The following is a 26,607-nucleotide window of genomic DNA, read 5'->3' as shown; positions in this document are numbered from 1 at the left end:
ATTAAATTTCTAAAGTCAGGCTGGAACAAAAGGAATTCAGGCTAACCAAGGACTTATTTCTTACACTCCTGCCAAGATTTACAAACCATGTCCTGTTTCAATATGCTGTCTTTGAGAGCTCATAGTAGCTAAAACACCCTGGAAACATTAAATCAGGTTAACCATTCAAAACAGGCCAACTCTGGAGGAGATACAGATGCATGTTAATTTATTCTTTATTTCATGGGTTTATCTAATGCCTTTCCTCCTAAAAGCTCATCGTGCACAGAATATGGCCACAGTAAAATCATGTGAAATATACAAGTCTCTCAGCTTGCATTCGAAGAACAATTTTATACTTGTAAATGAAGTCTGATCAAATGGTCTGGAAAATCTAGAAATGACATTATGAACATTATATCCATCACTTAGGCAGTACTGACAGTACCACATCTTTGTTTCTGTAATTTTCTTAAAATTAAAGTATTTTCCAACTCTAGGCTAAGAAGTTAAATTTTAAGAGAAGGCACTCCTGCTAACTGAACAGCACAATTCTTTCGTTCTGAATTTCTCTGAATCATTATGGAAATCTGCCCACAAATCGCTTACACTTCCTCTTCCAACTCTATAAGCTCCCCAGAGAAAATCCAAAAACAAAATGAGAACTCTGATCTGAAAAGTGTGTAACGAGTCAGGCAAAATGTTATTGTTTCTAATATGAATGTCATAAGCTTCTATACTAGGAATGAGCACTTCACATATAATTAGAAGATCTTTCAAGAATTATGGATGCTTTTTACCCTTTCCTTTGATTCTGCCTAAGTGTCTGTTTACACAAGCACAAATATCTGTTTTGAAACTGTCATTAAAACATTTACATTTCTGTTTGTTTTTTTAAAACAACAACAACAACAACAACAACACTATAATTCTAGCTTTACTCATTTCGTTTTTCACTCCCATGGTAAATGGAAGAGCATATTAGATTAAAGATGCACGATATAAGAGAAGGGCGATTTCCACAAGTATTGCTAATCCATTCCTTAGAATTGAGTACTTTGCTCACACAGATCATTTCACTGAAATGATGTAGCTGCAAATCCAGTTATCCCTACTTTGAATTTGCCACTTGCTTTCAGAAAACAAAACTATCAGACATAGTTTTATGTGTCAGCATTTCTAACATCATTCATTTATGGTGTAGCTATATACGGTATTAAAGAAATGCTATAAGCACTGGGAATTCAGAAACAAATGACTGTTCCTGGCCCCAAAGCCATTATCAACAGTGAAATAAAAAATAAAAAATTAAAGACCCAAAATACAATATAATAAATGCTATGACAGAGGTATGAGCCAGTTGTTAAGACAACACAGAGAACGAGACATCTAACTTTCAACAAAGACAGTGCTAGACAAGAGGGCTCAGATTTGTAAGAAGCAGACAATGTCAAATAAACAAGACTTAAATTTAGGGATTGAAAAATGTTAAGAACCAGTTTCAAGCTAGGTTACATATTGCCATTCATTAAAATGGAAAAAGAAGGAGGAGGAGGTGTAAGGAAGATGATGAGTTTAGTCTTGAATAGGTTGAATTAGAGACGATTGGAATGTCAAGTGGGCAATTAAACACAGGGACAACTGACATAGATTTTAGACATATTCACATATATTGGGTTGGTGCAAAAGTAATTGAGGTTTTTGCAATTATTTTAACCTTTTAAACTACAATTACTCTTGCACCAACGTAACATATAAATGGGAACAAAATTACTTTAAGAAAGTTTAGTGAGTATTTAGCTGTGGTGAATACCTGTGCCGAAAGGAAGACTGGAGGACTCAAAGCTTATACAGAAGAAAGAACTAATAACCAGTAACCTGGTCTAAACCTAGGAAAGTGTGAGGTAACAAAAGACAAAGCAAAGACTTTAAGGTAGGAGTGAATGGTAATAACAAATTCCCAAAAGAGAACAGGTGATGCAGAATAAGGAGGAACAATTGGATTTGGTAGCTAAGAAGTCTTTCATGACTGAGTGATATGTGAGCTTAGAAAAGTAGGAACAAAGGCCAAGTTGTATCAAACGAAACAAAAAGGGTTAAGTTATTCTCCTGTTCACCTATGGTCCAAGACTAAATTATTGCTATGTTTGAATCTAACCTATCTCTAGCCCTCCAATTATTGGACTCCAATTATAAGAGTTTGGTAAATGTTTATTGAAATGAGTAATGCTTCCTCTTTCCCCCATAATTTCTCCTGTCTGTATTTAAACCATAAGAAGTGCCCACCTCCCAATACTTCTGTTTGTCGGTTAACAGAACCACAGGTTATTCTGAGTTTCTCCTCTGCATTTAAACCAGGTGTACAAGTGCCTAAATAACCATATACAAATCAAATTAAGTAATACCTAAGTTCAAATAATTCAAAATTTTAGCCATTCTCGAAGGTACAGTACCTGAAATCTCCCACTCCTGGAAGTAGAGAAGCTCTTTTCAGTCAACTTCTAAGGTGAATAAAACAAAGCCAAGATTTCCAGGAATCTAACTCACTCTACCACAGCCAAACTACACAACGAGCATGAAGAGGCAGTTTTGGAGTAGCGAGTAAAGAAGCGTCCTATTTGCAGAAGCATCACCCAACTCCCATGGCTAATACCATCCATTCCCCTTAGGCTGAAGGCATAGAAAAATGTTTTCTAAACTCTGAAGTCATATGGATCCAAATCCTGATAGGATCCAAATCCTATCAGTTGGTTCTTCCTCTATCCTGGATGATTATCTTGTCACTTGATGCCTGATTAAAATCCATGTACTACAGAACTACGGAACTCTATTCAATTTCTCTATGAAAAAATACATTGCTCAGACATAAGCAATTGTGTTTTTCGCCTTCGGGAAATACAGAATACGTTTGGAATACAGTCTATGCTGAAGCAATCAAAAATGTTCCTTATAGTTTGTTTTCCTCATGACCAGTTGGGAAAGTTAATTTTTCAGTATTCCAGAGGTTACAGAGGAGGGAGGGTAGAAGAAATAAGGATAAACTTCTGTCTCTGCTATGGTGATCATGGAAACAGGTCAAAATGGAGCCCCTGTTAGCCTTGGTCCTTGAGACACACAATGAGCAGAACCCCCATACTGGCATATATTGAACATATCACAGGAGTGTGGAGCAAACATAAGCTGCTGATATTTTAGGGTTGTTTGTTGCTGTACCATAACTTAATCTCTCTTAACTAATGCCAGGTGACTGGAGTTAGTCATCTTAACTAATATAAGGTAATGAGTAAGTCTCATAGACTCCAAAAGTGTGAAGCTAAAATGTCAAAAAAGGTCATCCCAAACAAAGACTTTTCAAAACACAAAACCTGAAGGGTGTTTAGAGTTGTTTTCTTAATGCATATTGTGCTTTGGTTGACATAACCCAAATCTGAAATAGGAGGGATGGAGGGAGGGATGGAGGGAGGGAGCCAGTGAGCTAGCTTTTGCTCTTTTCCATGATTACTCTGCATTTCTTATCTGATTCATTGCTCTGATCTTGGGACCTGAGTGATTGCTTTCTAAATCATATCAGCAAAGCTTTTCTCTCTATTTCACTTTTTATGTGGCTCTATTCTTATAGGGGAAAGTGTATTTCTCAGTAGTCCCTTGGCTTTTTTAACTTGTGTGTGCATGTGTATGTATTGAGCAGATTGTATTTTACTCTTTTAAAATAAAAGAAATTTGTAATTCTTCATAACAGAAATCCAAATAGCATTCGTGAACATTTTTAAAGATGACAGAACAACTTGGTATTAGCTATGTTTGTGTCATGCCATTGCTGAAACTCCTGTTTAGAAATTATGATTCTGGAAATCTCTTTACTGCTGTACTGATAGCAATGTGAAATATTATTGTTATTATTGTTAAAGCAGATAAATATTAGTAAGCAGCTAAAGTTTTATGCCAGATATAGTCTAATTATCTTATTTAATCTTCATAATAACTTTGTAACTTCAGAATTATCATTATCTATTATAGAAAACACAAGGTACACCAAGGTGGTGTAATGTGTTCAACATCACATTGAATGTAAATGGTAGAACTAGGACTTAAACCCAAGCAGGCTTGTCCTGGAGTTTTAGTTTCAGCTTAGTTACACCTTGTGATTTTGTGTGCCTCAGTTTATTCACCTGAAAGAGGAATAATATGTGTCCTGTCTACATCACAGCTTTTCTGGACGGCTCAATAACAGAATAATGATCAAAGTGTTTAAAAAAATAAGAGGTACTTATATTGAAATCCATACTGAAGATTTATAGGTAACCCCCTGTATAACACAGTTGTTAGTTTCCTAAAAATGCTGGGTTATACGAATCCGTGTTACATGAGACAAAGAACGGACAAAAAAAGGGGGTTAGGTTCCAAAAATTAAAAAAAGCAAAAACATACTATTATATTTTTATAATTAAGAGAAATATCTTTATTAAAGCAATTTTCACCAAAAGTGTAACATTAATATGAATTAAATGATGTCTCCTTCATCATTATGACTAACCACCATTAACCAAGGGCGTTTTCTTTTTGACACGGTATCTTCATACTCTGAACTTAATACTCCACAAACAAAATGGGTTTAAAATTCTAATAAACTTTGAAATTCTGCAGTCAAATCTGATACGACATCCACGCTTGAATGAAAATTTTCAAATGGGATACCTTTTGCTCTTAAAAGTTCTCATTCTGCTCCATGTTGTTTGGGGATTTCTCTAATTTTCTGTGTGAGAGTGAACCATGTTCTAGGGTGCCGTGTTGTACGAGGGTTTTCCCCAATTCTTGAACCATCTTAGAGCGAAACCGTTCCATGGAGGTGCCCTGTTATACAGGGGTTGCCTGTATTTCCTTTGACTTGCACACTATTGATTTTTCTCAAAAAACGAAATATTTGATAAAATTTAAGAACTAGAATTGGGAGATTTTTACATAAACATCTGGATTTTTCAGTTCTTAAAAAAATCAGAATAGGTGCAACTCGAGCCTTTCATTTCTGCACGGAAAGAACTGGCCAGTGGAGAAGAGCAACTGCCTATCCAAGACTGGGCATCTGCTGTCCATTCTGCCACACTTTCTAGCCTCAACCACTTACCCTCAGAGGTATCTGTCTCTGCTTCCTCTTTCAGTAAAGTCTGAAACACTGGATCAACGTAAGGAGGCACCATGCTAGTCTAGGCATGTCACCTTACATCTGTGCTTTGAAAACGTGACCATCATCATGCTGGAACTATTACCCAAACTCTTTGGATGATATCTATTGGTCTAGACTAGAGCTTTAAAACCAGGAAAAGAAAAATAAATAAATAAATAAATAAATAAATAAATAAATAAATAACCAATGAATGAATGAATGAATAAATAAATAAATCATGTTGCCCAATCGCAATTTGACAAGAATATCAACTGTTCCAGAAAAACACTTTAGAGACTGATTATGAAAAGGATACTTTTTTTTTTCTCTTTGCTTGTGAGACAACTCTCACCTGACCTCCTTTCCCAGTTCAAAGAAAGCATCATTGTCGAATTCCTTGGCAGCAGTCAATGGAGGTACTTGAAAGCTTCGCATTAAAAAAAGAAATTTTAAACTGATAGAAAAGTTCCTACAATTCAACTTTTCATAAGCAGCTGGCTTCCCCATCTTTAGAACTGCCCTGGCCACGTGCCCTGTTAGAGTTCCCACTGGGCTGGGCCTTGTTAAAGGGGCACAGCTAAGCCTCAAATCGATCTGTAGTAAAGTGTCGCCTCTGCCTGCCCACTAAGAGGTTAAGACATTGTGGCATAAAAATTAAAGGTCTGTACCTTGGGGGTACAGCAGACCTGGATCCAACTCCTTCACGTGTCACCTTCGTAATGGCTGTTTTTGGCCAAGTGTCTTTATCTATAAAATATGCTTAATACCACTTACTTCATAGAGCTGTTTGAGGATTCAGTGAGTGAACCTAAATAAAGCCCTTGAAGTCTGACACATAATCAATATTTCATAAAAAGCAGCTATTGTTATTATTAAAGGATAATTATTTGGGTCAATGGTGAGCTATTTCCTCAAATATTGTGATTTCATTGCTTTTTCAGATAGTATAGTACATTCTGGGTATTTTTAAAATCATAGAAACAACTTCATTGAAATGATTTAAAGAACAGCATTATGCTCAATTGAAATACAAAACAAAAACAAGAAAAAAAAAACACACCACCAAACCAACTCAAGAAAGGGAAAGTGATGTTTAATATTTTAAATGAGAAAATTTCCAAGGTGAGGAATGTAACACAATATTTATGAGAAAGAATGAGTTATGTCATACTAACAAAAATTAGCCTTTCTAATGAGGAGCACTCAGGTTAAATTTTTACATTACTCAGCAGAGGAAACTACTTTTTACAGAGACAAACTGAAAATAACACTGATTTTTCAAACATATCAACTATGTATGGTAGCAATATTTTTCTTCTTTTTTAATACCAAGTTTGAAGACAGATCCATAGTACATTATTTGGACGGAAAATTTTATGAAATGATCTCATCAATACTTAAATAAGAAAAACTCTAACAATACCTTTCATGAATGTGAATTTTATTACTTGACTACCACTCTCCTTATGAGCATTTATGTATTATGGTTGATCACATAACAGAATGGAATGTGCAAAATATATTCCTTGATTCTTTCTAAATCTCTACGTTGATGAATATTATGTTCTATTGAATTGAGCTATCCTGATGCCACCGAAAGTCTTTCCTTTCCTATAGGAAGAAATGTGAACACTTTTAATTGAGTTTCATTAGCTGATGTCAAGGAAACTGTATATGTTTAACAAATCAAATCACTTCCAGGGCCCCTCCCATCTCTATCACTTTACTTAATTTTATCCTATGACTTTCCTGTTATTGAGTCTATAGTAATTTGTATTCATCCGTTTTCAGGTAAGGACATTATGTGATAGGTTCAGTCCAGGACAATTAGTTCTGTGTCAGACAGATGTGTCGGAGACACCAAGAATGAATTGTCAGTGAACTTCACAGAATGGAAACCTACTTCACAACCACCATATGCCTTTTGCACACAAATTTATGCTGATATTATGAAAGGATTAGAGAAAGACATCTGCAATAAGAGAAGCAGCTAGCTCACTAAGGCTCACCATTGCTACTAGTTAGGGGAGGGGCTGGGAAAAGCGGAGGAAGGAACTCCAAGATACTGTTAAGTCTTGCCAAGGCTAGCAACTCAGTAATATTTCCATAACTACATGAAACCAACTTGTGGACAGCATTTTACCAAGTAAGGATATCTAAAAACAAAACAAAATTAAATTAAAACAATATTTGACTACTTTTCTAACAAAAAAACCTCATTTAAACATTAAACGATCTCATAATGGAAGACAATCTTTTAAATTAGATAAATTTCAGATCAGAAAAACTAACTGCATTGCTTTTTTCTTATGTCATCATGATGCCTCATGAGCCAGCAGTAGTAAAAGCATTTGAAGCCACTTTGTTTATAACATTTTATAAACACATATAACCAATATTCAAAAGCAGGGATGCATTATCACTTCTGTACCAAAAATGAATTCCAACTTCATTGTAGAGAATCTGGGTAATCCAAAAATAAATTTAGGAAATGTACATAAATGTCAACCTAATGATGACCAGACACAAAAATCCTTCCCTTCATCATATCACTGCCTTCTCTTCCAGTATCCCTGCTGCTGTGCTGCAGTAATCAAAATTCCCCATAACCCCTTCCTGCTCAAGCCAACTTTATTATAAGGAACTCCACACCTAGACCAGCAGCTCCTACATACAGTCTGTTTTCATGGTGTTCTGTGGAATACTGACAGGTAAAAAATGAAAACTACATGCCCCCCCAAATTCCCTTGGGTCAAGCTTGGGAAAAGAAACAAAATTCAAAAGATCTTGTTAGGTTTCAGTATTTTAGGATCCTCTAAGAGGAGACCACAGAATGACTATTTATTTCTCATAAGCGTATTTTGTTTGGGAAATAGTTTTACAGACTAATTTACTCTGTTTCTACACTTGTATCAGAATTCGGATCTCAGCCAGGTAATGCTGGGAAATAGATTATATAAGTGGGGTGGAAACAGATCCTTTCTTTTCAATATAGTAATATTTTCAGTTAGAAACAAATTAATGTAATATTATGTCTGAGGGCTTTGCCTTATGGTTATTGATAAAGCCCATTCTTGATCCATTGATAAATATTTAGCCATTGGTGAGTGAGTCACATTTGATTAATCAGAATTTAGATAAGTAAAATGGAAAGTTAATTAGTTTCAGTCTTCTCTCTTTCACCTTTTTGATGTATATACAATTACAACTATGCTATTATTATTTTTATCTGTTTTTGAGTGTATTTATCACTGAGTTCGGCACGCACCGTTCAATTATTTTCCTTGAATGTCAAATTAAAGCAATTAAACGATGGATGAGGCCGGACAATACTCCCTCTCTGCCATTTCAAAATAATAGACCAAGAAAGTTAATAGTGGAGTATATATTTTAGACCACTTTATACACTTGTGCAAGCTGTGTCTAACAGACATACCATTTGAAAAATGTTATGACCATTTTTCTACTGATTGTCTCTTATTCCGGGTCAGTAGTAATAATGCTGGAGGTATCTCTGAGTGTTGTCAAACAGTGATATTAGCTGTTTGCAAATTCAGTGGGGGAGTCATGTTGGAGAGGTCACAGTCCACAATGTGTAACCTAAACTGCTTTGGAACAAATCTGAGGACCCTTTAAATTAGTTAAAAAGCAGAATGAAAGCAGGGGTCCCATTCCAGAATTCTTTCAGCTGGTGATTCCAAATCACCAACACATTAAACAGCCATAATGTCCTCCTTCTCTTAATAGCTACTTTGCTTTTACAAATAGCTTCTTTTCTAAAGCAGGGGATGGTAATTAGGATTTCGTAGTTCGTTACAGCTAGCATTCGCATCTTGGCTTTCTGTGTTGAGGATTAATAACAGTAGCCATAATGATGACAGAAAATGATAAAAATTCTAATTACGGATATTCATCTTCAGATGGTGAACAACTATTAAAATATCTCTTTAGAAGTGAGAGTTCAGTCACATATCTTTTTTGCCAAATACGGAAAGCTTCCATGCTAATTTGGAAGGAAGATGACAAATTCAAATGTCAGCAGAGTGCACCACGATTGTTTTTTATTAACTTTTTTTCTCCTCCACCTTCAGCTTTCTGGCCCTTACCCTTTTTAAGAAGCTGACACTGAAAGCGATGATAGGTGTCCCAGAATGCTTCCTGATTTCCAGTTAAAACAACCCTTTCCAGTTCAATAAGGGAAGTTTCTCATCTATTTGCATTGGAAGAATAACATCTATTTCAGGAACTTGTATGCTTAGAAAGCCACTGTCTAACAGAAGTTGTCTTAAGACACATGATATAATGAAAAGAAAGGCATCCAGAGAATTGGGGTCTTGTCCATCACATCAAAATCAGGTGCAAATACCGTTAACACATGGCTTAACTTCTTGACAAGTAAGTCCATTGTTGCATCTATGAAATGAAGAAGTTGGAATTGGTCAGTCTTCCCTCAATTCTTCAGACCATGTACATCACCCAGGATGTTGTAGGGGCAATGGATTGTGACAGTGGTTTCCAAACTCAGTATCAGAACTTCCAGGTTAGAGAATATACAATCAGATCAGGATTAAACGTGAGAAATTATTTCTAGGACCCTGGACAGCAGGAGGCCAGAGAGTTTTCAGGACCACCTGGGACCACCTGGGAACACTTGCTTCCTACCACGTAAGGATGGAAGTTGGTTGATCCTTTATTTTCTTCACAAACCAGGAGAATATGATACCTGTCAACATTCCCTTAAATCTGGGCTTGTGAAACTTTTTCTGTAAAAGCCCGCATGGTGAATATTTCAGGCTTTTGGGCTATGGGGTCTGGGTTGTGACTATTTAGCTCTTCCTGCAGCACAAAAGCAATCTCAGACAATAAGCAAAGAAATGAGTGTGGCTGGCCTCCAGTAAAACTTAAATTTGAATTTTATATAATTTTCATATGGCGTGAAGTGTTATCTGTCTTATTTTTATTTTTATTTTTTCAACTATTTAAATATACAAAAAGTTAGTCTTAGCTCACAGGCCATACAATATTAGGTAGCAGGCAGTTTGCTGATCCCTACCTTAAATGGAAATGACAACATTATAAGGGAACATCTGCTCATATGATAATAGAAGCCAGATAGTAAAAGGAGAGGAACAGGACCAAGTGTCACTTTTTCACTCCTAGCAGGTTCCCACTTGTCTCAAGTGTCACCAGAAGTCGTGTGTCTGTCGGAGGAGGAGGCATCGGAAGGGCTGCAGAGATAGACCGCGTCCGTTGTTGCTACTGGGGTTAGCCACCCCACTTCCATGAGGTTCTGTTTCCTTAATTAAATTAATTGGGATTCTAGGGCACGTGAACGAATGTGTATGTGTGTGCACATGTGCACGGGTGTGTGTGCGAATGTGTGTGTCTGCATGTGTATGTATGTGTTGTGTGTTGTCTTTGCTGCCAATCTGTAACCTGACCAACAATGGTACAGTTGCTTTTTAAAATTCAGGTTTCAGGCTCCTCCCCTAGATATATTTCAGTAGTTTTGAGGTGGTGTCCAGAAATCTGTATTTTAAGCAAGCTCCCCAAGTGACTCATATGATCTAGTCTATTTAGGAAACTCATACTGGAATCAAGGGCTGGCACAGATTGAAAGTTCATGGTACAGTTAGAGTCTGACCTTCTCTAGGGCTGCTAGAGTGGCTCTTTCTATGTTATACATATAAAATGAGTTTTCTAAAGGGATACCATCAGGTAGAAGTACATATCAATCTTAACACTAAAAAGGGAGGCGAAATTATTGACCTTGAGGTCCTGAGAGCAAGCAGAGCTTCTAGAAGTGACACTCATAAAAGAAAAAAAAAAATAAGTAAAACACCAACTATGCTAGGCAGGAAACGTTCAGGGAAAATAGGCCCTAAACAATTAGTCTATGGTGAACTGATATGACCACAAGTAGGCAGAACAGAAAGATCGTTTTGCTGGTGCTTTGCAAACACTGTAGCAATTCTGAACCAATGGGAAACACAGTAGCCCACAGAGCAAGTAAACCCACAGTAATCAGGCATGAAGAGGCTCGATCTGAGCAAACAGGTTGAGCAGGCGACACATCTATGACAGCTTTGTTCTAAACAGTAGCGACAGCTGTGAACCAAAGGGCAACCTTTCTTGGAATAAACTGTTCAACAGCATTTCTTGGCACAAATAGCAATACCCATCATAAGCACCATCTTTGAATACAAAAGACGAAGCTGGCTGTATCAATTCTGCTATGGGTCAAACACCCAAAGAGTCTATTATCCCCCTCATTACCTTTTCTATTCCAAAACTGACACTGCTCTGAGCTTAATTTCTGCTATTTTCCTTCATGTCCTCACTGTTCCTTCTTGTCACAAGTTCTCTGGACCAGCTTTCAGTTCGGATTTGCTCTTCATACCAGTGTCACCCTGTAATTCTGATTGCTGCAGACTTCTGACCATAGTAAATTCCTTCCCTACACCTTTTCTTCTGTACAGAAATACTTTTTCTAATATGCTCAGAGAGATGTACTGACTTTTGTGTTCTAAATTATTAGACCATTTTTTTACGGAACGAATAATAAATGATAGTAACAGCTAACACGATATCCTTACTTTGTGCTAAGTGCTTTATATGGATATTACATTTAATATGAAACAACAGTGGTCTCCAGTCTAACATGTAAAGAGCTTAGAGATCACCACTCTCATCCCCACAAGAAAACAGCTGAACTAAAAACCAGTAACTTTTCTTAGAGCCGTCAAAAAACTGAGGCCATGGGACAAACAGCTGCCCTGGAAACAGGAGACCCATGGGGACACAGAGATTCACAGGCCCCCTCCAAGGAGCAGAAGCCCCCAGCTACAGCCGGTATAGACAGGTTCTCACTCTGAAGATAGAAGTGCTTCTATCTTCTATTTTCCCAGTGCTTCTCTCAGGGAAAGAGGAAAAGGAATCATTTTTATTTAAATATAATCAGAGCTCTCTGTTCTCTTTAACAAGGCCTGGATGGAAGGGAAACTATTTTACTAGAGCCTAAAAGGGGTTTTAACCAAAGATGAACCAACCTGGGTGAAGAAAATATTCAACTCCAGCTCTCTCTAGCCTGATATAGGGGAAGGGAAATACCTAACTCAGGTCTTAAAAGACAGACACCTAATAATAGGTCTATAAAATAAATCCCCTTCCCTTCACACCGTATCACCTGTGATGGCTAATTTTATCTGCCAACGTGACTGGATCACAGGATGCCCAGATATGGGCTAAACATTATTTCTGGGTGTGTCTTCATGGTGTTTCTGGATGAAATTTGCATTTGAATCAGTGGATTCAGTATTGCAGTTTGTCTTCCCCAATGTGGAGGGGGTGGGAGGGAAGGAGGAGGCATCATCTCATCGGTTGAGGGCTTGCACAGAACAAAACAGTGGAGGGAAAAAGTATTTGGCCCTTCTCGTCTTATCGCTTAAGCCAGGACATCAATCTTCTCCTGTTCTCGGCACTCCTGGTTCTGAGGCCTTGAGACCAAGACTGAAATCTATACCATTGCCCCCACCCCCACCCCAGGTCTTCGTATTTGGCCTGAATTACACCACCAGCTTTCCTGTAACTCTGTCTTATAGACAGCAGGTTGTGGGACAGCTCAGGCTCCATAACTGCATGAGCCAATTCTGCATGCATATATAGTGCTCCCGGATACTAACATACAAAAACCTTCAACAAGGGCCGGCCCGGTGGCTCAGGCAGTTGGAGCTCCATGCTCTAACTCTGAAGGCTGCCAGTTTGATTCCCACATGGGCCAGTGGGCTCTCAACCACAAGGGTGCCGGTTCGACTCCCGCAAGGGACGGTGCAATGGCAACTGGACCTGGAGCTGAGCTGCGCCCTCCACAACTAAGACTGAAAGGACAACAACTTGAAGCTGAACGGCGTCCTCCACAACTAAGATTGAAAGGACAACAGCTTGACTTGGAAAAAGGCCTGGAAATTACACACTGTTCCCCAATAAAGTCCTGTCCCCCTTAAAAAAAAAAAAAAAAAAAAAAAAGGTGAACTTACTGAAAAAGAAAACCTTCAACAAAACATTAACAAATCGAATCAAGCAATGTGTATTGAAAAATTATATACCATGACCGAGTGAAATGTATCCCAGTTTCAAGGCTTGTTCAATGTTCAGAAATCAATTATTATAATCTATCATATCAGCACGCTAAAGAAGAAAATAATATGATCATATCAATAGATATAGGAAAAGCATTTTACAAAATACAACAGCCATGATAAAAACTCTCAGTAATCTAGGAATAGAGAAATCTACAGTTAAAAGCATACTGATTAGTGAGAAACTAAATGTTTTCCCATAGGTGGGGAACAGACGAGAATGCTCTATCTCACCACTTCTGTTCAACATCATACTGGAAGTCCTAGGTTATGCATTAAGACAGGGTAATAAAAAAGTATACAGATGTGGAAGAAAAAAATATTTTATTCACAAAGTACATGACTGTCTATGTGGAAAATTCAAAAGAATTGACAAAAAGCTTCTAGGGTTAATAAGGAAAAATGTGTCAAAAAATGAAGAGTCTTATGATATAGATACTAGTAAATTTTTCAGAAAAGAAAACTGGGACTTAGGGAAGTCAAGTAACTTTTTCAAGGTTACATACCTAGTGCATTGCGGAACCAAGATTAAACAGTGTTGCCAAGACTCAAAAACAGACATTACAATAATATAGAGATACAAAAATAGGTATATAAATGTATGTGTGCATACACACATATATATGTATATGTAAGTGCTTTTTTTTTTTTTTCCAGTGGCAGCTAGATTTTATTAACCTGGCACTGGGACACACTGGGAACCCTCACTCATAGCAGGGGTTGGGGGTGAGGTGGAATATATAATCTGATGGTCACTTGTGGTAGTATCACCAGTTCTGACTACGCCGGATGAAGGGAAGCCCAGGCACAGTTTGGTTTGTAGCTGCAAAGTCTTACTTTCCAACTGGTTGCATCAGTACAGGGAGCTAGGGAAAGGCAAGGAGTCCAGGGGCTAGATGCAGACCTTGGGGGTGCATGGGGCAATGGGGAATGAGTCAGAGAAGCCAGTCTGCTGACTAGCATGATCCATCTGCTTTTGCAAGGACAGGGCACTGCCAGGCTAGAGGAACCCTGTCTGGGTGGGCTGAAAGTGGCAGTGCCCTGCATAGGGCTGTGACTATGCCTGGGACAGGTACTGAACTGCAGGAAACACAGAAGGCATCTGAGCTGTTGACTAGAACTACAGGCTGGCTATGTATGCCTACAGGGAGGCAGAGGCCCATAGGTGCCACCTGAGCTGCTTCAGCATTGCCCATTCTCTGGGGTCCCTGCGAAAGCAGCTACTGAGCCCACATAGCACCAGGTCCTAAGCACTTGAGGTCCAAACATCTGCTTGGCTTTGTCAGCTGCCATGAGGGTGCTTGGGCAACTATGTCCTCCATGGTCCCACTACATGATTAGGAGGTGAGTTTCTGTGTGAACTGAATGGTCAGGCTCTGCTGATATGCAGCAGATGTCACAGTGGTCAGGTCACTCGGCTCCCTTTACCTCCCTTTTTCTTCCTCCTGTAAGACTTTTTGTGAGCTGCAGGAAAAGCTGGGTCTTCTTTTCCTACAGGACCAAAAGCTTCTCCTGCTACGCTAGGATTTGTTCCTTGGTTTCCTCTAGCGATATTCTCTCTTCTATATCCTTTTGCTTCCTTCTCTCTTGCTCTTTCTTCATCTGTTCCATCATCTTGTCCATCTCTTCTTCTTCCTGCCACAGGCACCCCTGCTCCGTTATGAAGTGCCAGCGCAACACCGTGGCCATGGCCTTGTAAGTTGGGGCCACTCCAGCAGTGCAGGCCTAATACTTTTGGGGGCACTCGGGAGATGGGCACCTGGCTCTATCACTGACTGCCAGACCTTGGACCGGGCCCACGTTCTCTTCACTTTCTCCATGTCTTAGCTGCTGTGTCACATCCAACAACAGGGCCAAATTTAAATAGTTTAAATAGATGATAGGTAGATACATACATACATACATACATACATACATACATACATAGAGTCACTATCTGTATTCTATAGGAAGGAACTAAATAAAGAGAGAGAAGGCATGTGCACCATAAAGTTGTTGATTGGGAGACAAAGACAAGTACTAAACTACCAGTGTAGGAAACTGGGAAGATGGCTGTTACAGGCATTTATCTCTTTGTTGAGAATAGTAATCGACAAAAGTTCAGCTGTCTGCTGGAGAAATTATACTGGAAAGTGAAAATCCTTTCTTTATAATAGTTTTCCTCTTCTTTAGCGTATTCATCCAAAGTTTTGGCCTTTGTTATATCTCCCTGGGATGGATAATGGAGAAGAAGGAGGCGTTCGAAGAAATGTTAAGTCTTATTCCTTTCCCATGATCTTCCACCCATTGGCTCCCACACTTCTGTCTTCCACCTTGATTTGGGATCCTTGGAGATTCCCCATCAGCAACCTTTATAATATATCATCAGGGAGTAGTCATGGACTCTTATATTTCAGAATGCATGCCCCCTATCCTGACACATCTGCATTCCATTTATGGTGATAGCAGCCAAATGTGAAACCAAACAGTTATGTTTCATTCACTGAGTCACTCATGCCACACATATCTATTGAAAACCTACTTAGACTATGCATTCAACAAATTTTTCTGTTGTTGTTTTTAGCTGTGTTATTCATAATCGCTAAAAATTGGAAGCAACCAAGATGTACTTCAATAAATGAATGGATAAACATCTGTGGTACCCATACGATGGATCATTGTTCAGTGATAAAAAGAAATGAGTGATCAAGCCACAAAAAGACACAGAGGGATCTTAAATGCATATTGCTAAGTGAAAGAAGACAATTTGAAAAAGCTACATACTATGTGATTCCAACTATATAACATCCTGGAAAAGGCAAAAATAAAAAGATCAATGGTCGCCTGGGGCTCTGAGAGAGGGAGAGACAGATGAATAAATAGGTGAAGCACGGGATTTTTAGGGCAGTGAAACTGTTCTGTACGATGCTGTAATGATGGATACATGCTAATATGCATTTATCAAAGCCCATAGAATTGGACAACACAAAGAGTAAATACTAATGTGAAATATGGACTTTTAATTAATAATAATATATATAGCTAGTGTCAGACATAATTCTAATGCAAATCCTTAGTACGCTGGAAACTGCGATAGAAGCTGAGACACAGCCTCCCCTTAAGGGACTTACAGAAAATTGGAAACAGGTAACACAGGAGCAAGAATATGGCTTTGAAGTACAAACTGTACAAAGGAATTAAGGGAACAACAAACAAGAAGCTATAAAGCAGAGTTAGTCAGGGTAAGCTTCTTAAAATAAATAAATAAATAAGACTTGGTCTCTAAAACATGTTTGGAAGAGGAAAGAGGAGTCAGGGGAAGCCCACTGCTCTCATGCCCACAATAATTAATGATTCACGTAAATATAAACTAATTTGCACAACATCACACAAAGCAAAGAGAACCAGCAGAATAATGTTACACTGAAAGCCTATTTACAAGAAATACCATGTTACCTTTATTAAAATAATAAACAATAATTAAATTTTAGATGGAAGCAACAAAAGAGAGTGGTAGCTCTTCCCAGAGAGCTAAGAGAAGCTCACGTATAGCATCTCATAATAATTAAGGGAACACACAGGATGTGACACCCAGAAGACCTCTCTCATGCAGCTGCAATCTCACGAAAGCCTGGGCCAGTCACAATTCCCTCCTTATTATTATTGACTGACACTTGACGACTGTTCATGCCTGAAACACTGCCTGCCCTGCTTTAGAGCCTTATCTACCAGGAAACAGCCTTGCAGCCACATCCCTAAGAAAGGGCATGATTCCTTCTCTGCAAGCAGGTGTGAGGTTGCCTTGCTGCAGATTTCCAGGGGGACATGTAGCCAAAGGCCATGGAAGGCCTGGAACTGAACACCGGCATTAGCCCCTGCTCTGAGCTGTTTTGACAACTCTATCACAGACAAGCTTTGTATGTTGTGACTAAAACTGAAAGACCAACTGGTTTTCTTATCTTAACTTCTTCCTGGTATGTTGTAAGCACAAGTAAGCTTCTATTCTTAACTGATTTCTGTCTTTGGTGCCTATTGTATACAAGCCCCTGAACTAGATTTTTTGGCGGCTACAAAGATGCCTCAGATTACAACAACAACAAAAAAAGTTGAAAATCTTCGTTCATGCTTTCTTTTCACCAGAGCAGTATGTCTAGTTCAGACAGGGTGTTTACCACTGTGCTCTGTAAGAGGAATTTGAGACTAATCACAATTGATCCAACACCATCAAATGGCATTTTGCAAAGGGGATCCCACACATATGCTGAAGGCAGGCCACTAATGTATAGTTTTGTGCAAATTCACTCTTTCCAAACCCCATAAACGACAGCAAGTCACAAGTAACCATGCAGGTTTACAAATTCTTATGTAGCAACCATTTCAAGCCCTTTCTATGAATGGTTTCTAGAAAGCCGATTTATTACAGATTGGTTTCCTATTTGCAGAACACATACATTTTAATGAATTACAGGCAGCATGGAGCAAAGCATACATATTCTGGTGATAAAATCACTAGAAAAGCCTTGTTTAGGAGCTTGTAGATAGCATAAAATGGATTCCTACCATAACAAATTAAAAATGCTGACTGGGAAAAATCTCCCAGGGGAAAAAGGAAAAAAAAAAGACAAGTAAACATTTTCAAAAGGAGATGCCTAAATTTAAGAAAGAGTGGGGGTGGGGGAAATATTTTGTTTTGTTTTTCATTCATTCCCAAATTTTTATGATGCAATAGTGCATAGTAATAAAAGGTGTTGTTTCCAATGTCAGACGAGGTGGGGTAAAATACCTCCCTGGGCCTCAGTTCCCCCAGCTATAAATTGGGAAGAGTAAAAGCAGTAGTATTTATCTTGGATGGTATTAAACACACGTCCTTAGAATGGCACAGAGTTAGTATTAATAAGTATTATTGTTGATTTTTCTCAACTGCTTACAGGTACCCAGTGGGGAGGGGATATCAGTATAGTTCTTCACTCTAAGGAACTTAACAATCTAAAGAGGTAAATCTTCACTAAACTAGAGACATTTAAAGCAATGAACAAGCACTTATCCCTTCCATATCATGATAACTAAATTGATCTAGGAGATATAGGAGAAGGAATTCCCTATAGGGGAAGATGCGAAAATGATTGAGGCTGAGAACTAGAAAGGTCTAAGCTGAGAATGTAATTACACAGAATCTAAGAGTTAGGCTGATGCCAAAAAAGTCAGTATTATTCAAGCACCAAATCAACACGTAAGTATTCACAACATCCTACCTACATATCTTCTACACTGCAGCTTTAAAAATATGTGTCATTTCTGTTAATACTTAACATTTTGTACTATGTTTTGCCATCCATGATATTTGCATGGCTGTCAACTCAAAGTCATCTCTTCAGAGATAACTTACCTAAGCACCCTGGCTAATGTAGTCCACCTGTCCCTGGTACTCTTTACCATATAACCCTATTTTCTTTTCTTTATATTTTTAGCAGTTTATCAAGTGGTGTCACCTCTATGGACTATGGCAGACTTCTCAGTCTCTGTACTATTAACATTCGGGGCTGGATGATTTTTGTGGCACTGTCCGATGCATTACTGAATGTTTAGCAGCATCCTGGCTTCTACCTACTCTCACCCCACCTTGTAAAAACCATAGATGTCTCCAGACCTTACCAAATGCCTAATCAGCCCTCCAGGTGGAGAGCCTGGTAGGACTCAGGACAGCCAAACCTTTGACCCGTCACTTCCAGCTGTAAGGAGTTTCATTTGTTAATCTCAGTATGTATGTAGGATAAATATTTTCTATGTGTGCCAGTATGTGAAAGGAGTTGGTAAACACTGGTCAATATCTGAAATTAATGATTTTATATTAGTTATACAATTTATGACCCACAGCAATACTGCAAGAGGCAGAAACTGCTATTATCCCCATTCGTAAATGAGACATTCATAAATGATGGGTTAAATAGTATGTCCAAAGTCTGTTTTTAGAAATGGAGCTCTCCATCCTCTAACCCATAAAATAAGTCTACTAAGTTAAAAAGAAATCTAATACTCTCCCCCAAAGTATTTTCCAGGGCAAATTTCTAAGTTACTTCAATTGTTTTATTCCATTGTTTCCAGCAATATTGCCTATACTCCACCATGTCTTTACCATCTTATATTTCCGGATTTGTGTGTGTGTGTGTGTGTGTGTGTGTGTGTGTGTGTGTGTATGTGTGCATAACTCTAAACTTCTCCAGTTACCTCACCTTAGTGGATTCCATCCATTATTCCAACCTGGTGAAATATTTTGGGTCTTTTTCAGGTGTAGAACCACGGGTTCAACTCAGGTGATATAAGTTGAAAAATGAAAAACTGAATATTTTGTACAATGTGGAATAGGTCATACAAATATGCAAAACTAGACTTTTGATGGTGAGCATGCAGTATATGCAGATACCAAATTATAATGTTCTACACCTGAAACTTATATAATGCCATTAACCAATGTTACCTCAATCAATCAATCGATCAATTAATCAAATGAAAAAAGAAAATAAAGAGGTAGAAAGTTCAGGGTGAGAACGATTACCTAAATGCTTATAGATCAAGTTCTAGATCAAGATGTACCCTTTTTCATTGGATACAAATAGAGAAACCATTATTTTTTCCTTCTAAACTCTATGCCTTCATATAATGCTTTCCTTCTTCCAAAAAAGTGCTTCCCTTCCTCTCTCCTACTTGTCCATTCCCACCCCTCCCCTGAAAATTTCTACCCATCACTGAATTCTCAGCTAAATGGTGTTATGTCAGTGGGGCCCTCAAAGAACAACATGTGACTCCATCTTGTTACAATCCTACCTGATCAAAGCCCTCCGGTACCCATTCTCCTTATAACCCCAAATGTTTTCTTCAGTGAAGTTATCACAACTAGACTCAAGTGCCATATTTACTTCTCTGTTAACAGTTTTCTTAAGATATAATTCACATATTACAAAATTCACCCATTTAAGTATACAAATCAATAGTTTTGGTATGTTCACATCTTTGAGCAACCATGACAAAAATCTAATTTTAGATTATTTCCATCACCCTAAAAAGTAATCCATACTTATTAGTAGCCATTCCCTATTCACCCTCATCCTTTCAACTCTAGAAACCACTAATCTCCTTTCTGCCTCTATAGATTTGCCCATTCTGGATATTTCATGTAAACATAATAATACACTATGTGGCATTTTACTTTTACTTAGCATAATATATAAAGGCCATCCATGTTGTAGCATGTATCAGTACTTCACTCCTTTTTATAGCCAAATAGTATTCCATTGTAGGAGTATATGACATTTATCTATCCATTCATCAGTTGATGTAGACTTGGCTTATTTCTAGTTTTTGGCTATTATGAATAATGCTATGAACATTCTTGTACATTTTTTTTGTGTGTGTGTGTGGACATATGTCTTCAATTCTCTTGGGTTCTGGGTCACATGGTAACCCTATGTTTAACATTTTGAGGAGTTTTCAAACTGTTTTAACAAAGAACTTGCCCTATTTTTTCAATCCCACTAGCAATATATGATCGTTGTGATTCCTCCACATCCTTGCCAACAATTGTTGTTGCCTATCATTTTTATTCTAGTTATCCTAGTGGGTACGAACAGGGAGGTCATTACGGTCTTTATTTTTATTTCCCTAATGACAATTAATGTTAACATTTTTACATGTACCTATTGGGTTTTGTATATCTCCTTTGGAGAACTATCTACTCAAGTTATTTCTCATTTTAAAACTGAATTACTTATTATTTTATTATTGAGTTGTAAATATTCTTTATATATTCTAGATACAAGTCCTATGATGGTTAATTTTATGTGTCAACTTAGCTGGGCCATGGTGCCTAGATATTTGGTTAAACATGAGTCTGGATTGTTCTGTGAAGGTATTTTTGTGGATGAGACTTACATTTAAATAATGGACTTTGAGTAAAGCAGATTACTCTCCATACTATGCACGGAACTCTTCCTATCTATTAAAGGTCTTAGTAAAACAAACAAGAAGGAATTCTGCCAGCAGATAGCCATTGGACTTGAACTACAACACTAGCTCTTCTGTGGTCTCCAGTCTGCCAGCCCATTCTGTAGATTTTGAACTTTGGCAGCTTCTATAATCATACGAGCCATTCCTTAAAGTAAATCTCTCCCTCGCTCTTCCGCTCTCCCTCTCCACACACATACACCCATACACACACACACACATCCTATTCCTTCTGTTTCTCCGGGAACTCTAACACAAGTCCCTTATTGTATATATATATATATATATATATATATATATTTACAATATGTTCTCCCACATTTACTTCTATAATAGAATAAGATATAAAGATATTAATGTTAAACAGTTTTATCTTTACTTTTTAATCTCTGTACCCTGCCACAACACATACATGTGCATGCGTATCACCCAAGTTTTTCCCCTTCAAAAGCAGCCATTTGCCTCACAGAAGGGAAGACCCAAAAGAATCCAGGGAAAGCAAAACAGACAGTTAAATGTCAAATTCAGAGTTCTTTAGGCCAAAAGCAATTGAGAAAGAATAGGTTCTTTGAATTCCCTCCAGTCTGGCTTTGAATAACAAGAGCCAAACTTAAACGAAAGGGAGAAAAAGTTTAGTCATAACAAATTTCAAAGAAAACTAATCATGTTCCTGTCAACTCAATCAGTTTCTTTCCTAAAGACTCTAGGCCTGTGTAGAGTGATAAAAAGAGAGAGCTTCACAGTTCTCCAATAACTCAATCAAATGTAGGCTTTCCACTGTGTTACTCACAACTGGAGAGAATGCAAAGGAATCTGGGAAGACGTCAACAAGATACGGTAACACCAGTGAACAGTTGCACAGCTAAAATAATGAAATATTTAATCAGCACTGCTGGACCTTGCAGTGAGGAGTGTCTCTGTTACATTAACCTCCTCCAATGATGGCCCCTGGACTATGTAATCTGATATTTGCTTCCTACCATATTATCAAGCAATGGTAAGTTGAAAATGTCCTCTCCTTGCCTTTTTTTCTGTCTAGTTTTAGTTTCTCATCATGTCCCTCCTAGCAATTCAAGAAGTCTGAGGAATGTTATTTGTCTAAGACATTGTCAGGGCCATAATAGTTTAAATATCCAAAAAACAAAAAAATAAATAAATGCACCATTCAGGAACGCAAACCAGAAAAACTCATTATTTAGGCTCAAAAGTGTCCAAGATCCAATCATAAAATATTGCAGACCCAAAGTTAGAGAGCTCTTAAAAAGCTGGTGAAACACAAAGGTGTTTTTTTTTTTTAATTTTGAGATTGCCAAATCCAATGTTTTAATGAGAAAACCGTACATGAAACATATTTCAATATAAGTAAATAAACAGTTTTGGTATGATTTATTTTCCATTTAAAAATCAGGAGATTTAAATACAGAAGCAGTGCCCCACTTCTATTCACATAGAAGAAAAATGGGCTATACCAAGTGGTGAAAAATAATTTGTCGGCTAAATTTGGTTCTTCAATCTTGCATTTTCACTAAACTATAGTTTTCCTTGAGTTATCTAAACCTCATCATCCTCATGAGTGAAAGCATAACTCCTACCCAAATTAATTTTCAAGCACTCTTTGTGACATAATGTTAATTTCTGCTCCTCTTCTCTATATAAAAAAGTTTCTATTTGTCATTTTCTTTAAAGATGTTAACACAGTCCTGATATTTGGATATATATTAGACACTGGATTTATTCACAGTGACATGTTTCCATTGTATTTGAGTAGGTAATCATTAAAAGGAGCTATTTCTCAGCTGAAGAACAGCCAAGGGTTGTTTCATCCATTTGAAAAGTGTAATTCAACTGTAGTGACTAACCATGTGTTCATAAAAGAAGAAGGAAAGTGTGTGAGGTTGTTATAGTAAGAAAGAGGAGATTAGATCCTATCTCATAATTTCTCAGTTCTTTTCCTTTAACCACCAGTATTTACTAGGCCATCAAAATAGATTCCAATACTTGACTAATTAAGTTCAATACATATTTAACTATAATTATGGACTAATATAGAGGTTAATGAAGCTAGTTTATTAAGTCAGAGCTTGCTATTTCTTACATGTACCTAAAAATTATCTTATGTTTTACAAACTGTAAAATGGCTTCTCTAGCAAATCATATCTGGAGCTCTCAAAATAATCTGATATTTATTTAGACTTGAGTCATATAGGGGAGAAGAACCTACTATGGTGACAATGAAGGTGGATATTTAGAGAATCAAGTAATTATTTCAACTTGTCTTGCAAAACACAACCGAGGAAAATATTTGGATACTATGCTTGACGATCTGGATCAGTCTTTCACCAAGAGCCTCTTCAGAGCTACACACATACACAGTTCTCAAAAGGACTAGGGAAACCTTCTGTATGTTCCTGAAAACAATTCCTGAGAAATTCAACATACAAAGGAAATATTTCTACCATGTGATGTAAAGGAAAGGGAGAACAGGGCACAAAACTGATCCACTAAAAATAAGGATATTATTTTGTTTCATAATCTCATAGGGAAGCACACACAAATGGGTACATCCACACTGGAAATTACAGAGGGGAGTAGGTAGGGGCTGGGCTGGGCAACAGCAGAAATGACTCATATAAAGGAGGCTTTTTCAGCTCTAGAATAGGATGCCCCAAGTATCATATATTTTTCCTCCAGTCATATATACCCTCCTTGATCACTTTATCAATAGCATTATGCTTATTCCGCTTTCTATCTGGTCACACTTTATTTCTCTGTCTCTGCCTCCCTTGTCCCTATTCTTTCTTTTTGTTTCCCTCTTATGCTAGAAGTATTATTTTATAATTAATATAAGAAATGAAACAGTCAATAAGAAAGTCAATCTACATACAAACCACCCACCCTCACGTGGGTTATTTTGTGGTAGCATTCTCACTGGTCTGCTCCTCTATAATCCATTCTTTTCACACTAGCCAGAGAGATGCTATTAAAATACAACTTTGGTCATGTCCCTTTACTACTTAAAACCCTCTAAATCTAAACATTGCAGTTAGAATAAAAAACAAACTTCTTATCATGACTACCCTGTTTCCCAAAAATTAAGATGTAGTCAGACATTCAGCTTTAATGCATATTTTGAAGCAAAAATTAATATAAGACCCTGTCTTATATTATATAAGAATTATTTATAGAGCTATTGTTATTCTTTTTGTAGAACATAGCAAATGCTTATATATTATATTATATATAATATTATTTATTTGTCTACTTTACATTTTGTCTATTTACTTCATTTTTATGTCCTCAAAACAAAGTGTGTGGGCACTTAATCATATGTTTCCATTTTCATGTGGCATTGGTATAGATTATACTGTGGCTCACAGAATCCAAACATAAAGCATCTTCTGATTAGAAAATCTGACGTAAAATACTAAAATACTTCTATGGTCAGAATTATTTATAGAGCTATTGCTATTGTTTTTGTAGAACATAGCAAATGCTTATATTATATTATGCTATGTTATGTTATGTTATGTTATGTTATGTTATGTTATGTTATATTATATTATATAAGACCGATCTTATTTATAGTAAAATAAGATCGGGTCTTATACTAATTTTTGCTCCAAAAGATGCATTAGAGCTGATGGTCTAGATAGGTCTTATTTTTGGGGAAACAGGGTAGCAAAACCCTCTGCCATCTGTCCTTGCCTAATTTTCTCAAGCCTCATCTTACCTCACTATAAACCTTCCTTCTGTTCCTTAAGGACAGCAAACTCATTTATTTTTTAGGACCTTATGCCTGCTTTTCCCTTTGCTTGGTACACATGGTACCTCATAGCTGCATTTAGATCTCGGGTGAAATATCACCTCCGCAAACAGGTCTCCCGTTTGTAACGCAATACAGAGTGGCTTTATCACTCTACGCTATTTTCCTTTGGACCTTCTGGTCTGTGCCTTCCTCTGGAACATATGCTATGGGAGAACAGGACCCTGAATCCCTAGAGCTCAGAACGATTGCTGGCACATGGCAGTTACTCCATAAATATTTGTCAAACAAACAAGGCTGCTGAAACTTCTTTACTGAATGCTATAATACTGCTTGCCTTTCAAAATAATCTGGGATTCTTTCATCTTCTTGAGGCTATTTGTAGAAAGAAAGACAGCCCAATAATTATGCAAGCCCGTTTCCCTTTAATGCCATATGACATGGGTATTGCTTGTGTTCTTCCAAACCTGCTTCGCACTATCTGATACATAATTTAATCGAATTTATTTCTCATTGTGCTTGTTTATTCAACGTTAGTTGAACATTTTCATGCACTGGGTAGTATATTTATCTGTCTACTTTACATTTTGTCTATTTATTTCATTTTTATGTCCTCAAAACAAAGTGTGTGGGCACTTAATCATCTGTTCCCATTTTCATGTGGCATTGGTATAGATTATACTGTGCCTCACAGAATCCAAACATAAATTAAAGCATCTTCTGATTAGAAAATCTGACGTAAAATACTAAAATATTTCTTTAGTCAGAATTATTTATGGAGCTATTGCTATTGTTTTTGTAGAACATAGCAAATGTTTTCACAGCTGTGGAAAAAGAAAGAAAATGATTAAAGGATTTTCTTTTTCTTTTAGAGGCTTGATTGGAACTAGTAAATTTGTACTTTAGTTAATTTTGTTAAAAAAAAAAAAGGAAGAAAAAGGTCATCAGAGAGGTCTTCAGTGTATTCAACAAGAAAAGCAAAAAACTGGGAAATGTAGTTTTACATTTACAGAGATTTCACATACAGTGGTCAGCACATTTTGAGAGAAATATAGTCAGTATTTTTTCTCATGAATTTTTTGTATTTGAATGTAGGAATCAAATGTAATTTCTGCTTTACTTTGTGTTCAGATATAAGATAAGGGAGACCAATAAATCATAGGGAAGTTTCCTTCGATAAGCCTCAAATTGAGTATTTGTCTATATGAAACTTGGAAGTTCTATAGATTATAGAATTACTGGCATAGTTAGTACCTGGAGACAAAAACATTTTCAGTATCTTCCCAGTTCACCCCAACTATATAGCACAACTCCAAAAATCCTTCAACCTCGTGAAACTAAAATCCATTGATCTTACAATTTCTCACTGGCCCATGCTTCTTCCAAGACTCCGCTCCCCCTTCCCCAGTTTAATTCCAAGTCAATCATTGTAATCCTTTCTTCAGGTACCCTCAACTTCCTATTGCCTCCCTCAGGTACTCTTTTCTTTCTTTTTTTTTTTTCTGGCAAAATACTAATCCTGGTTAAATCTAAGTATCTGCCTACTTGACATCTGAATCCAGGCAAACAAATGGGGCTGAAACACACAC

General features: G+C 37.3%; 1 protein-coding gene and 1 pseudogene across 3 annotated transcripts in view; both read right to left on the bottom strand.

Annotated features, from left to right (window-relative positions):
• Positions 1–26,607, bottom strand: part of PRKG1 (protein kinase cGMP-dependent 1) — a 1,130,349-nt gene that overhangs the window by 264,995 nt on the left and 838,747 nt on the right. The window lies entirely within an intron of this gene.
• On the bottom strand, positions 14,031–15,098 carry LOC109450733 (G protein pathway suppressor 2; annotated as a pseudogene).

This window comes from Rhinolophus sinicus, linkage group LG07 (assembly GCF_036562045.2).
Source record: "Rhinolophus sinicus isolate RSC01 linkage group LG07, ASM3656204v1, whole genome shotgun sequence".
In the NCBI taxonomy this organism is placed as follows: domain Eukaryota; kingdom Metazoa; phylum Chordata; class Mammalia; order Chiroptera; family Rhinolophidae; genus Rhinolophus; species Rhinolophus sinicus.
This window is presented reverse-complemented; position numbering and strand designations above follow the sequence as displayed.